Below are 14,127 nucleotides of genomic sequence, written 5' to 3'. Positions count from 1 at the left end.
GATTTCTGAATTTTTATTTTTAAATTTTTATTTAATTTATTATTATTAATTTTTTTTTGTCTTTTTGAGACAGAGTCTCCCTTAGCCCCAACTGGCCTGGAACTTGCTATGTAGACCAGGCTGTTCTTGAACTCACAGAGATCCACCTGCCTTTGCCTCCTGAGTGCTGGGATTACAGGCATGTGCCACCACCCCCAGGCGATTTCTGAATTAAAAAAAAAATTTATTATTTTTTTGTGTTAGAGTGTATTTCCTGCATGTACATGCATTTGAATTGTACAGTGCTTGAGGAGGCCAGAAGAGGATGACAGTCTCCCCTGGAACTGGAGTTATAGACTGTTGTTAACCGCCATGTGGGTGCTGGGAATCGAACCCTGGTCCTCTGCAAGAGCAGTCAGTGCTCTTAACCACTGAGTCATCCCTCCAGCCCTGATTTCTGAATTTAAAAAAAAAATCTTACTGAATTTTGTTAGATCCCCTTCCCTATCTGCACCTCCTCCAATTGACTCCCTCCCAATTTTATGTACTTATACATTATATAAATATATATGCATAACACATATATATGACTTATAGAATCTGATTTGTGTTTCCAAATGTCGTTCACTGTGGGTACATCCAGCAGGCCCACTAATAGTCCCATCCCTCTAAGACACTGTCTCTCCCACTCCCAGCAGCCATCAATCGCTAAAAGTTTCATAGTTTGGATTGGAATTTCTTACCTACTGCCCCATATCTGTGCTGGGATTTTGTCTAATTTGAGCTTGAGTTTGCATAGGACTTGTGCATGCTGTCATCATTGTTGTGAGTTCATATGGGTAACTGAGCACCTTTTTTGGGGGGGTCTTTTGAGACAGGGTCTCTGTAGCCCCAACTGGCCTGGAACTCACTATGTAGACCAGGTTGGCCTTGAACTCACAGAAATCTGCCTGCCTCTGCCTCCCAAGTGCTGGGATTAACCTCTGCTTCCCAAGGCTCAGAGATCATTGCAGACGAGGCAGAAAGATTGTAAGAGCCAGAGGGGGTGGGTGACCACCAGGAAACAGTCTTCCAGAGAGCTGGTCAGTTACTCATACAATTTCTGAATTTTTGTCTCTATAGAGTGGGAATATGTATTAGTTTTTTTTTTTCTTATTGCTGTGACAAAGTGCCTAACAGAAACAAGTTAAAGGATGATTTTGGTTCATAGTTCCTGGGTACATAGGCCATCATGTCGAAGAAACCAGGCTGACTGGGGTTGCTCCGTTCATAAAATTGAAGCATTCAGCAGCCACTACTTGATCCTGGAGAATCGGGAAGCTGAGAATAGGACTGAAGCAAGGCCAGGCTCTAACCTTCAAAGGCTCACCCCCAGTGATGGACGTCTACCAGCAAGGCCCCACAATCTGTGAAGATAACACCACCAGGAGGGTACCAGGAGTTTAAACATGAGTTTATAGTGGACATTTCAGATTCAAACCATAATAGAATGTCAAAAGGATTTCCTAGCCCAGCCTGAACAAATTCACCATTTCAAATTATTTTAATGTTTTCAGTAATATCTAAATCTCTTTTAGGCACTGAAATGGGTATTTCAATCTTGAAGAGCACTATTAAATCTCTTTTAGGTCCTATAATAATTATCTCAATATTCAAGAACACTGGCATGGTTATTTTTTTCCATTGCCCCTTAACCTTTACTCAGAGTTCCTACTTCCCAACTCTCTCGTTGTTTTTGTGGCTATAAGCGTTCTAGAATCTTGTTTGCATTTTAATATTTTCACTGAATTAGATTTATTTTCAGGTTCTGGAAACTTATTCTTTAAATCTTTTTCAGTCATGTCTGCATGTATTCAATAAGAAATCATATTAAATCCTTTCTTTCACTCAATTAATCATTAGAAGACTACTAAAAAAAGTTTACTTAAACAAAAATTTAGCTGGGCATGGTGGTACATACCTTTGATCCCAGCACTCTGGAGGCAGAGGTGGGCAGACCTCTGTGAGTATGAGGCCAGCCTGGTCTACATAGTGACTTTCAGGCCAGCCAGGGCTACAAAGTGAGACCTTGTCTCAAAACAAACAAACTAAATAAATGTTTAAAAACTAGAAGCAAAGTTCCCCACTCCCATGTTTAGTATTTAAATGACTATTTTAGATAAACATTGAATGTTCTAATCAAGTATGATTGAGAAAAACTAGTTAATTTGTTCAAATAAGAAACTAAAAATTTGAAGTTATCAGCATGGTGGAATCATGGGCTAATCTCTGATAAGATGAACTTTTATAAGGTTAAAATTTTTGAATTTATGTCTCCAATTCAATTTTATTTTTTTAATATTTATTTATTAGTTTTTAATTTTATGTGAATGAGTGTATTGCTTGCATGTGTGTATGTGCACCTGTGTCATGCAATGCCCACAGAGGTCAGAAGAAGGTGTCAGGTTCCCCTGGAACTGGAGTTATAGACCCTTGTTAGCCTCCATGTGGGTGCTGGGGATCAAACCTGGGGCCTCTACAAGAGCAGTCAGTGCTCTTAACCACTGAGCCATCTCTCCAGCCCCCAATTCAATATTCTAAGTAAATTACAATTATTAGTTCTAACATATGTAGAAAAATATTAAAACTTTATTTTATCATGAACTTTATATGAGTCTACAAGTTTTTGCTATCTGAGAGATTCAATATTCACCCACATTAGTAGCATTTAGAAGTAAAATATAGTCTACTAGATTGTAGTCAAAATACTCCTTGCTTCAGAAATGGTCCTATTTTTTTTGTGCCACCTGCACCAAAATGGCCCTATATTTCTGCACACACAGGCAACACTAAGTGAACTCAGTGAGGTTTTAAAAAGAGAGAGGGCACATGAAATTGGGAGGGAAAAGTGGTGGGAGGTGGCGGAGAGAATGGGAGGCAGATTTGATCAAAATACATTATACACATGTATGAAATTCTCAACAAAAAAAAAAGAACAATAAAAATACTCCTTAGAAGTAGAATTCCCTTTGGGAATCCATTAGAGGTCCCTTAGAGATAAAAGATAAATTGGAGTATGACCAGAAAAGAACAGGCTGAAAGGTAAGGGCATTCCTCTGTGTACAGAAAGAAATTTTGAAAGAAATAGAATGTTGGCTGGGTCAAGGAAAGACTCTAATTAGACCATAAGTGCCTTCCTCACATATCTGAAGGCCAGTAGTGAAGAGAAAAGCAAGGATAATTTTGTGTGATGATGTAAGATAGGATAGAAATAGTTAAGAAGCTTGAAGAAGGCAAATTTCAGGAAAAAATAATTTCTGAAATTAAATTCATATGCATTCCCTGTCACTGGAAGTGTTGAGTTTGTATGCTCTTTTGTTTAGATTGTCGTAAAGAACTCGTTTATGGAGAGCAGTCATAGAATGTAGTGAGTCATCTGAGCCTTTAGATACTTTAACATTTCACTAGTTAATAATTTTCAAATATTATTTTCTGTTAAGAGATACTTTTCTGAAGGCTTATTGCCAGGCATTGGAAAGGAGCCTGTGGGTAAGATCATGGTCCTTGGAACCACTGGGCTCAGGTCTGGCTGTCAGTTAACAGCTTTCTGGACTTGGCCAACTGTTTAATTCCATGTGGAGACTTTGCTTAGCCAAAAATGTGTTTCCTCATTTGTCAGATGAAGATAATAGGGCTTACCTCATGAGATTATTATAAAAATTTGATGACTTAATATTTATAAAGTTCTTGGAGTAATACTGGCATATTATACACACTGCACGTGTTTTTAAAAATACTGAAGATTTAAAATTTTAAGGCACTTTTTTGTTGTTTTTTTGAGGCAGGGTCTCCATGTAGCCCCAGCTGGCCTGGAACTCGCTATGTGGACCAAGCTGGCCTTGAACTCACTATGTAGACCAAGCTGGCCTTGAACTCACAGAGATTCACCTGCCTCCATCTCCCAAGTGCTGGATTTAAAGACATATGCCTCCATGTCCAGCTTTAAGGGAGTTCTGTACGTTATACATGACCCGTGGATGCTAAAATACATAATTTTTATTCTAATTTAAAGTTTTGTTGTTTTTAATTAGAAGTAATCTTCTCATGTCACAATTAAAAACTGAATAATAGCAATGATTCCTGTGCTGTGAGTATGATACATTAAAACCTTAGTTATTCTATGATAGGTACTTTCTTCCACATTTACTCTACATCAAGTTTAAATTACAAAGTATTTTTCCCCTATTTTCAGGCTTGTCTGTCATCACTTTCCTTTTGCCTGCCCCTAATGCAACCATACCCTTGCTTAACCAACTTATGCATCTGGAATTGCAACATAAAGGTCCCAAAACAGCACTTGAGAAACTGTGATTTATACTTAATGTGTTACAGGTGGCTTCTTAGAAGAAATGCTTATTTCTTATGTCATCAACATGATGAATTTCTAAATTCTCAAATTGAATTTCTGTCAAAGGTTTACTGTAGTTCATTTTCTTCCAAATTTGCTTTTATATGCACATTCTGAAGTAATACTTTTAACTTTATGTTTATAAGAACAAATTTGCCATTTAAATCCTAATATAAGTAGATGGATATTTAAAAATTCAACAAAATGAATTCCTCCTCTTAAAAAAATTCTGTCACTTAGACTAAACTGTACCAGATATTATTACATTTTCTAGAAATCATCTGGTTAAAAACTTTGCATTAGGTCACTATTAAAACCAATAGAAATGTAATAAATGAGGTAAACACCAATGTAAATTACATCAAAATAAGCATCTACTAGATTTAACATGAGGTCTGTTATGGAGATTTCAGGGAAATTGGCTAGCAGCCGGTTCACATTCTTTAATTCTAATTTTTGGAAAAAATTTACATTGAAATGCATACTGTAATAGTTATGCCCTAAAAACACTGTACCTCTACCTTTGCTGAGTTTTTGTCCTGGTTTATATTGCAGATTGTATGAGAGGGTGAAACAGGTATCACAAGCAAACACAGCATTTGCAAAAGCAGAGGTTTAGGAGTGTGGTATATTATAAAGAACATCAAATATTTTAGTGTAGCAAGTAGACAGGAAGCTATTATTAGAATGGGAAATATTCCTGGAAAGGCCAGGTCCAGGTCCAGAAGTGTCTTTGATGAGTTCTTTTAATTTACTATTGTATTCTCAATATGACCCGTTGTCAGTGGGAGCTGGGAAATATTCCTGGAAAGGCCAGGTCCAGGTCCAGAAGTGTCTTTGATGAATTCTTTTAATTTACTATTGTATTCTCAATGTGACCCGTTGTCAGTGTGAGTCATATTGCCACTTCCGTTGAGATACAACATATGTACAGCAAAATGCAGTAAGTTACCACCTCTGTGAACTGCAGCCTGTGAACACCTCTGCAACTACCAGATTTAGATAAAGAACATTTCCTGCAGTCTAGATTCTCTCATGCCCGTTTCTCATTTATAACCACCCCTCATCCAGACAACCACTACTCTAAATTTAGATTACTATGGGTTTGTTTTGCTTACTCTTGTACAATTTTTTTGTTTGTTTGTTTGAGACATGGTCTCCCTGTATCCCTAGCTGGCTTGGGCCTGGCTATGTAGATCAGGTTGGCCTTGATCTTACAGAAGTCTGCCTGCCTCTGCCTCCCAAGTGTTGGTGTTAAAGGTGTGAGCCACCATGCCCCGTCTCTTGCAGCTTGTTTAGGCTTAATTTTTTTCTTGGATTGATGAAGTGGCTCAGTAGGTAAAAGCATTTGCTGCCAAGCCTGAGGATCTACATGGTAGAAGGAGGGAATCAACGCTTGCAAACTGTCCTCTTACCTCCATAAGTGCACCTTGGCACATGTGTATACACACATTCGTACACAAATAAATAAATGAAATAATTTTTCCTTTGTTTATTCAATAGGATATCCACGAGATTCTTGCATCTTAATGCATTATGCTGTATTTACTCATTGTTGGGTAACTGTATTAGTTACTTCTCTGTTGCTGTGATAGGAACACTAACCAAAACACCTTATAGAAGGAAGAGTTTATTTGAGCTTACGGTTCCAAAGGGGTAAGAGTCCATTATGACAGGGAGGCATGCGGCAGAGGTGGCTAGAAGAGAAGCAGAAGCTAGGATCTCACATCTTCTAACAGGCACAGGAAGCAGGAGATCATCTTGAGATTCGGCAAGGTTTACGAACTCTACAAGCTCATCCCCCCCCCCGGGGGGGCCGTGCTTCCTTCAGCATGGCCACACCTTCTAAGACCTCCCAAAGCAGCGCCACCAACTGGAAACAAAATGTCCAAAAACTTGGAGCCTATGGGGGACAGTCTCATTCAAACCATCACACTGTCCTTGTGGTTTTGCTACAATTTGATAATTCACCTACTGCCCACTGATATGTCCATTGTTTTCAGGTTTATTTATTTTTATTTTATGTGTATGAGGGTATTGTTGGCATGTATGTAAGTGCACCCATGTCATGCAATGCCCACAGAGGTCAGAAAAGGGTGTCAGAACCCCTGGAACTGGAATTAGAGATGGTTGTTAGCTGCCATGTGGGTGCTGGGAATCAAACCCTGCTCCTCCGCAAGAGCAGTTAGTGCTCTTAACCGATGAGTCATCTCTCCAGCCTGTTTCCAGTTTTTTGCTGCAATGAAATAAAAGCACTACAAACGTTCTTGCATGTGTTGATAGGTTGTTTGAGTTTTGACATATTCACTTTCTTTGAACATATATAATTAGAACTTTTATTAAATTTTTGCAATTTTCATACCTTATAATTTGATGGTATTTAGATCCCTTCCCCATCCTCAACTCCCCTTACTGTCCCTTGTCTAACTTAATGTACTGTATTATATAAATGTATATAATAAGGCCTATATAGTCCAATTTGTGTCTCCAAAATGCCTTCAGTGTGAGTTCATCCACTGGAGCCTGGTTAACCTAGCAAGAGTCCCATACTTGAAATAGACTGTCTCTGTCTCTCCCAGCAGCCATCTGTTGCCACAATTTCCTTATGTGGGGTTGGAGCTTCTTACCCACTTCTTCATGTCTATGCCGAAATTATTTTCTGACTTGATCTTGCATGGGACTTGTACATACTGTCACCGCTACTGTGAGTTCATATGAGTGACTGACCGGCTGTCTGGAAAACTGTTTCCTTGTGGTCACCACCACCTCTGTCTTTTACAGTCTCTTCTGCCTCCTCTTCTGCAATGAACTCTAGGCCTTGGGAGGTAGAAGTTTGAAATAGGTGTCCTATTCAGGGTTAAGCACTCTGCAGCTTCTTGTTTGCATCACATTGACCAGTTGTGAGTTTCTGTATTAATCACCATCTGTTGCATAAAGAAAGTTCTCTGGTGAGAGTTGTGAGATGTATTAATTTATGGTATAATAATTAGTCAATATAACTATTTGAAATATTAGATATTTCATTTTGAAAATTCAGAAAGGTCAAGAAACTAGCAGATGGCTATGGGTGGGTCCAGGGCGGCTTCCTTGAAGGGGTGGTAGAATTCAGTGATATGAAGGGGAAAGGGGAAAGTTAGAGCAGGAGGGTTAAATGGTGCGGAGAATGGGAGGGCAGGGCAGAGGAGGGAGAATGGGGAGGGACAAGCAACACTAAAGGCCTTTAGAAAAGTCAGATGGAAACAACCTACCACCATAGAAACTTACTTACTTTTTTTTTTTTTTTTTTTGAGACAGGATCTCCCTGTAGCCCCAGCTATTCTGGAACTCACTATGTAGACCAGGCTGGCCTCAAACCCCCACAAAGATCCACCTGCCTCTGCCTTCCGAATTCCGAGTGCTGGGATTAAAGGTGTATACCGCCATGCCTGGCTAGAAACTTCTTAAAGTATGTACATAAACAGCATATAAAGAGATTAAAAGGAGTTATCCTATAACAAGGGGTACATTGCCCTTTCTACAGGCCATAGGCTAATAAAAAAAATAAACCTCAATGCTAGGAATGGACTCCTTCTCTTGAAGCTGTTGACCAGGGGCCCCACAGACTATCAGTATTGGTCTTTGGCCCTGCTCTTGGTTACCCACAAGAACTGGATAGTAAAACCCTATTGTTGAAGATACTACATACATGAACTGTAGAACAAAGAAAAATCAAAGTGGTGCTGACTTTAGAGCCCCATCTCTACTGGCTAATGTTCACAGTGCTATAAGGTGCTATGATGCTACTGGAAGAAAAAATTTAATCATCAACCTTACCCAGCTGTAAATCCTGTGAATTGCAGTAACGACTGGCCTGGCAAAACAATGCCCACTGGCACACAAATATTGGAGTAACCAACCACTCTTCAATTGGATTTAAGGTCTGCTTCCTAAGATGGAGCCCATACCTGACATTGGTATCAGACTTAAGGAGCTGAGGCTAGACAGGTCACAGGATATAGGGGAAGACCTAATACTAGCTTTCTATGAAGTTAGATTTTCTTTTTAGGTTTAGCCAAAAAGTTTTCTAATGTGGTTGCATCAATTTATACTCATCAGCAATGTATACAATTTGTAGTTGGTTCATATTTTTAATATCTGGCATTCTGATTTCTTTTTCATTAGTAGTTGTCTTAGTTTTATTTCCACTTGCTGTAACAAAATACCTTGGCATGAGCAACTTAAGGAAGAAAAAGGTCTTTTATTTATTTATTTGGTCCACGATTCCAGGTTACAGTCCATCATTTCAGGAAAGTCATGGCAGCAGACACTTGCAATCACATCACGTCCACAGACTCCCTTCTCAGATGATCCTAGACTGGGTCAAGTTGACAATGAAAACTAATCATCACAGGAGTTATTCTGGTAGATAGGAATCAGTGTCTCCTGGTAGTTGAAAATTACACTTCCCTGATGATAATGTTGAAACTTATTGCCAATTTGGGTATCTTCTTTTAGGAAATCTGTTAATTTATCTATTTAAAAAAATTTTTAAATGCCTTTATCAGGGTAGAAGAGATGGCTCAGCTGTTAAGAGCTCTTGCTGATCTTGCAGAGGACTGGAGTTTTGTCCTCTGGTCCCAAGCACCCATTTCAGGTGGTTTCATAACCTCCCGAAATTCCAGCTCCAAGGGATCTAATGCCCTCTTGTGGCCTCTGTGGACACCCGCACAAACATGGTGAACATGCACACAGATAAACATAAACATACACCTATATTAAAAATAAAATAAATATTTCTAAAATGCCTTTATTAGGCTGGAGAGATGGCTCAGTGATTAAGAGCACTGGCTGCTCTTGCAGAGGCCTTGGGTTTGATCCTAGCACCCACATGTTGGCCAGCAACTGTCTATAACTCCAGGTCCAAGGAATCTGATTCCCCCTTCTATCCTCCATGGGTGTTGCACAATGCAGGTGCACTTACATATATGCAGGCAATACACTCATACACATAAAATAAAAATAATAAATAAAAACTTTAAAAAATACCTTTATCTTCTCTGAAGAGTTGTTTATAAACTCCAAGAATGTGAAAATGCTAAGTGTATGCATGTATTATGAATATCTTCTCTGGATTATTGGTTAGTTTAAAAATTATTATTTGTTATTTATTTATTTTTGCTTTATGTGTATGAGTGTTTTGCCTACATGCATGTAAGTGCACAAATGTCATGCAGTACCTGAAGAGACCAGAAGAGGATGTCATAGTCCCTGGAATTGGAATTCTGGACAGTTTTCAGCCACCATCTGGGTGCTGGCAACCAAACCTGGGTCCTCTACCAGAGCAGCCATTGTTCTTAACTGCTAAGTCTTTTCTCCATGAACTTTGATGAACTGAAGTTCTTTTTTTTTGAGGGTCTCTCTGTATCCCCAACTGACCTGGAACTCTCTATGTAGTCCAGGCTGGCCTTGAACTCGCAGAAATTTGCCTACTTCTGCGTTTCAAGTGCTGAGATTAAAGGCATGTGCCGTCACACTTGGCTTGAGCTGAAGTTCTTAATGAAATTCAGTTTATTGATTTTTATTTTACAATTAGTGTCTTGTGTGTGCTGTTTAAATCTTAGCACAATATCATAAAATGACTATATTTTTCACTACAAATGTTATTGTTCTAGTTTTCATATTTAGTTTCACAATTAATCTCACTATTCTTTCATATGAGTTGTAAAATTAATTTTAAATAATGGGTCTCCTAATGACATTTTCACACATATACATCATTATATATTTAAATTTTAAAATTTCTTTTTACTTTATGTACATGTGTGTTTCCTGTATGTATGTTAAGTGCACCTGTGCATACAATGCCCACAGTCAGAAGAAGGCATTGAATCGCCTGGAGCTGGAGTTACAGATGGTTGTTAGCCGCCCATGTGAGTGCTGAGAACTGAGTCCGGGTCCTCTGGAAGAGCAGTCAGTGTTCTTAACTGCTGAGCTATCTCACCAGCCCTACATCACTGTATTTTTATTATATTTACACCTGCCCTCCACCATCCTCTCCTCTCTGTGCTCCTCTTCCTCCTCATAAACAGTCCTTGTGTTTTCATATCATGTACATGTATTTAAATCCAGATTTCCAATATGAGAGAAAACATGAAACATGGTCTTTCTGAGTCTGGTTCATTTTGCTTAATATGATGATCTCCAGTTCCATTGTCCTTCAAATGACATAATTTCATTATTCTTTACAGCTGAATAAAACTCCATTGTGTATATGTACCACATTTTCTTTAGCCATTCATTTTTCGCTCAACTATTCTTATGGATAGTACAGTTAGGGATTCAATTTCATCATTTCTTGTACAGATATCCAGTTAGCCTAGCACCTTTAAAAGACTCTCCCGATGTGTGACCTCAGGTTGTACAGGTGGCTCTGTGCTGCCAGGTCACTGTGGTGAAGGAACAGGAGTGGGTTCAGGGCCCCTGGAGACTCACCCTCATCTGTGATGGTGCCGCTGCTGGAACCACCGCTGCTCTTGGGCTGCCGATGGGACGAGGAGGAAGACACTGAGAACTCTGCAGTGTGGTCTTTGGGAGTGGGGAGGGCGTGAGCGTAGAGGAGGAAGGAGGTAGTTGAAGCTCCAGATGGAGGTCGTTTGCTGGGGTCCAGTTTCTGCTGAAGGGAATAAAACAAAAGCACAAGCCATCACCTGGCGGGCAGAGGATGAAAACCAACGCCCCAGTGGAACACGGGTGGTGCACAGCTGTCTGGAGACAGTAAAACCTGCTTCAAATATGTACCCAGCCTGGAACTGAGATTCAAGGGATGCAGAAGAGCACAAAGAGGTGTGGGTTTACGCCCATAGCTACCAGCAGTCAAGGCTAGAATTTATAGTTGAACACCACTAAACAACACATTCCGGGGTATTAAAAAAAAAGATCTGCCATCAATCCATGGCTTTAAATGTCTTGGGTTTACCAGTGTTTCATAGTTTTCAACCCATTGAGTCTGTAAGTTTTACTAAATGCATAACATATTTCATTTTCATATATTCATGTAAGTGGTATTTATAAAAAGTCAAATTAAGATTCAAATAGCTTACTATTAGTACACAGAACTACAAAGGACTTTGTATATCATCAACCTTGCATTCTTTGGTTATACCCTCAGCCCCTGATCTTGAATTCTGAGATCTTGCTAAACTCATTTATTAGTCCTAAGAGCTTCTACACAGAATCTTAGTTGTCTATGTAGACAATCATGCCCTTTGAGGATAGACCGAGTTTAATTTCTTCCTTACCAGTCTATAAGCCTTTTACTATTTCTTCCTGCTTTATGGCACTGGCTATAGTTTCTAGTGCACAGTTGTCAGCATTGGAGGCAAGAGACAGCATCTTTGCTTGCCATCTTAGGGGAAGTTCTTGGCCTTTACTGTCAAATATGATACCCACATTTATATCAGATTCAGAGAGTTCCTTTGGCAGCTGTAGTTTTATGCATGGCTTTTAAGTTTCATTAAGTGCTTTTTTCTGCATTTTTATGTTATGTGGTAAGTTGTATTTATTAATTTTTTTAATGTTTAACCCAACTTGCATTACTGAAATAAATCCCAGTTCACTAGAATGGGGAAAAAAAAGACTCTCCCGACTTAATTGCAATTATAGCTACATTGTAAACCGGGTGACTGTATATGGGTGGATCTGTTTCTGAATACTCTATTATGTACCATTATTGGTCTGTATGTCTATTAAGCCTAGACCACAATATGTTAATTGCTACACAATTATGGAAAGTCTTAAAGTCTATTCTTCACAATTATCTTAGATATCCTAGGTTTTCACATTTGCATGCAAATTTTAGAATAAGCTTGTCAATTTCCACAAACATCCAAATCTTCTAGGATTTTGATTGAACTTGCAAATTATATAGAGATAAAACTGTGTGGGGAGGTTGGCATCCTAATAATAGTGATCTTTTTCTCTGTGAACGTTTTTTCCTTTCCATAGAAATATGTCCATTAAAATCTATTCAGTAGGACATGAAGAGTTTTTTTGTGTCGATTGTACTGACAAACAGACTGAAATTTAACAAACTCATCTTTAATGTCTGGATCTGTTTTTCTCACATGCTATTGTACGTTGTCATCTGTTAAACAGATTTTGTTTTTATTTTGTTTTTGGAGACAGGGTCTCCCTGTAGCTTCAGCTGGTTTGGGACTTGCTATGTAGACCAGGTTGGCCTCAATCTCACAGAGATTCGCCTGCCTCTTTTTCCTGAGTGCTGGGATTAAAAGTGTGTACCAGTTGGGTGTGGTTGCACACGCCTTTAAGCCCAGCACTTGGGAGGCAGAGGCAGGCAAATCTCTTTGATTTCAAAGCCAACCTAGTCTACATAGTGAGTTCCAGGCCAGCTGGGGCTACAGGGAGACCCTGTCTCAAAAAGACCAAAAAAAAAATGTGCACCACCACAGACTTATTTTTAAAGATTTCCGTTTTTAAAAATTGTTTATTTTATGTGTGTGTGTGTGTGTGTGTGTGCATGCGCGCGCCTGAGTATTTGTATGTGCACCACCTATGTGCAAGTGCCTGCAGAGGTCAGAAGAGGATGTTGGCTCCCCTGGAACTGGAGTTATAGGCAGCTGTGAGTTGTCATATATCCATATGATATATGGGACTTGGAATGGGACTCTGGTCCTCTGCAAGAGCAGTAAGCACTCAGTTGTCCCTAGGCCCAGGTCACAGTTTTTAAAAAACATATATATTGTGAATTCTAAGTAAACTAGGGTTAGTTCCTTTGTTTTGACTTACAAGCCTCAACTTCACCATAAAATAAAGAACATGGGCCAAAGAAGACATAATTGTTCACTCACATAGGAAAGTATTGTTTCTATAACTTGAGGTTTTCTCAATGGGTAGATTCAGAGCTGGTTCAATTGCAAAAATAAGAAAAAAAAGATGACTTAATGAATAGACCACATGGAAATTATGCATAACATTATTAACTTTAATCATTGTTAGCCTGAGTAGCACTGTGTTACTAATTGCTATCCAAAGTTTAAAACCTGTTTCTAAGATTTTAAAACAGGAAGTAGCATGAGTACACAGCCTTGTCACCCTGTTTGGGAGAGGGTGACAGCATATGCTTCAATGGAAACCTTTTCTTTATGGAGGAGTCAGAGAAATTTAAAAGAATGTCTTTAATTGTCATTTTAAGACCATGGTAGGTAGAGAAAGTATGCTTTCACTCAACATGCATCATAGTAGCCATTATGGCAGGTTTTGGAAGTCACGTCTATTGAGTTTACACATGGCAAGATGAAAGGAAAAAGCAATCCCTTGGAAAAAATTTTTAAAGAATAAAATATACTAAGTTGATTAGTATTTACAAAATCTACAGCAACGGAAACATTGAAACAATGAAAAACATAACTTAAAATTCAGATTTCCCAGTAAACAATCCCTGTGGAATCACATGTGGACACTGCTCATTTAAGGATTTATTTTGTGATGTATCTTGAGAGAACATTCAAAGAGCTTACATAAAGTATACTCTAGGTATATGAACTCATTAGTATGCCACTTTATTACCTTTTATTGTTCTCTTTTCTAAATGTTATAGTATACCCACACATGCATTTGTGTGTGTGTGTGTGTGTGTGTGTGTGTGCATGCACACATTGTAGAGTAGATGCCACCCCCTGTGAGGGTTAGTATACCCACACATGCATTTGTGTGTGTGTGTGTGTGTGTGTGTGTGTGTGTGTTTGCATGCATACATTGTAGAG

At 38.8% G+C, this 14,127-nt stretch overlaps 1 pseudogene; it reads right to left on the bottom strand.

Moving 5' to 3' along the window:
* Nucleotides 1-11,206, bottom strand: part of LOC103733576 — a 13,654-nt pseudogene extending 2,448 nt beyond the window's left edge.
* Between the last annotated feature and the right edge of the window lie 2,921 nt (nt 11,207-14,127).

This window comes from Nannospalax galili, unplaced genomic scaffold (genome assembly GCF_000622305.1).
Source record: "Nannospalax galili isolate Female #2095 unplaced genomic scaffold, S.galili_v1.0 scaffold655, whole genome shotgun sequence".
NCBI lineage: Eukaryota > Metazoa > Chordata > Mammalia > Rodentia > Spalacidae > Nannospalax > Nannospalax galili.
Note: the sequence above shows the minus strand (reverse complement) of the source record. Positions and strands in the feature narration are given on the sequence as shown.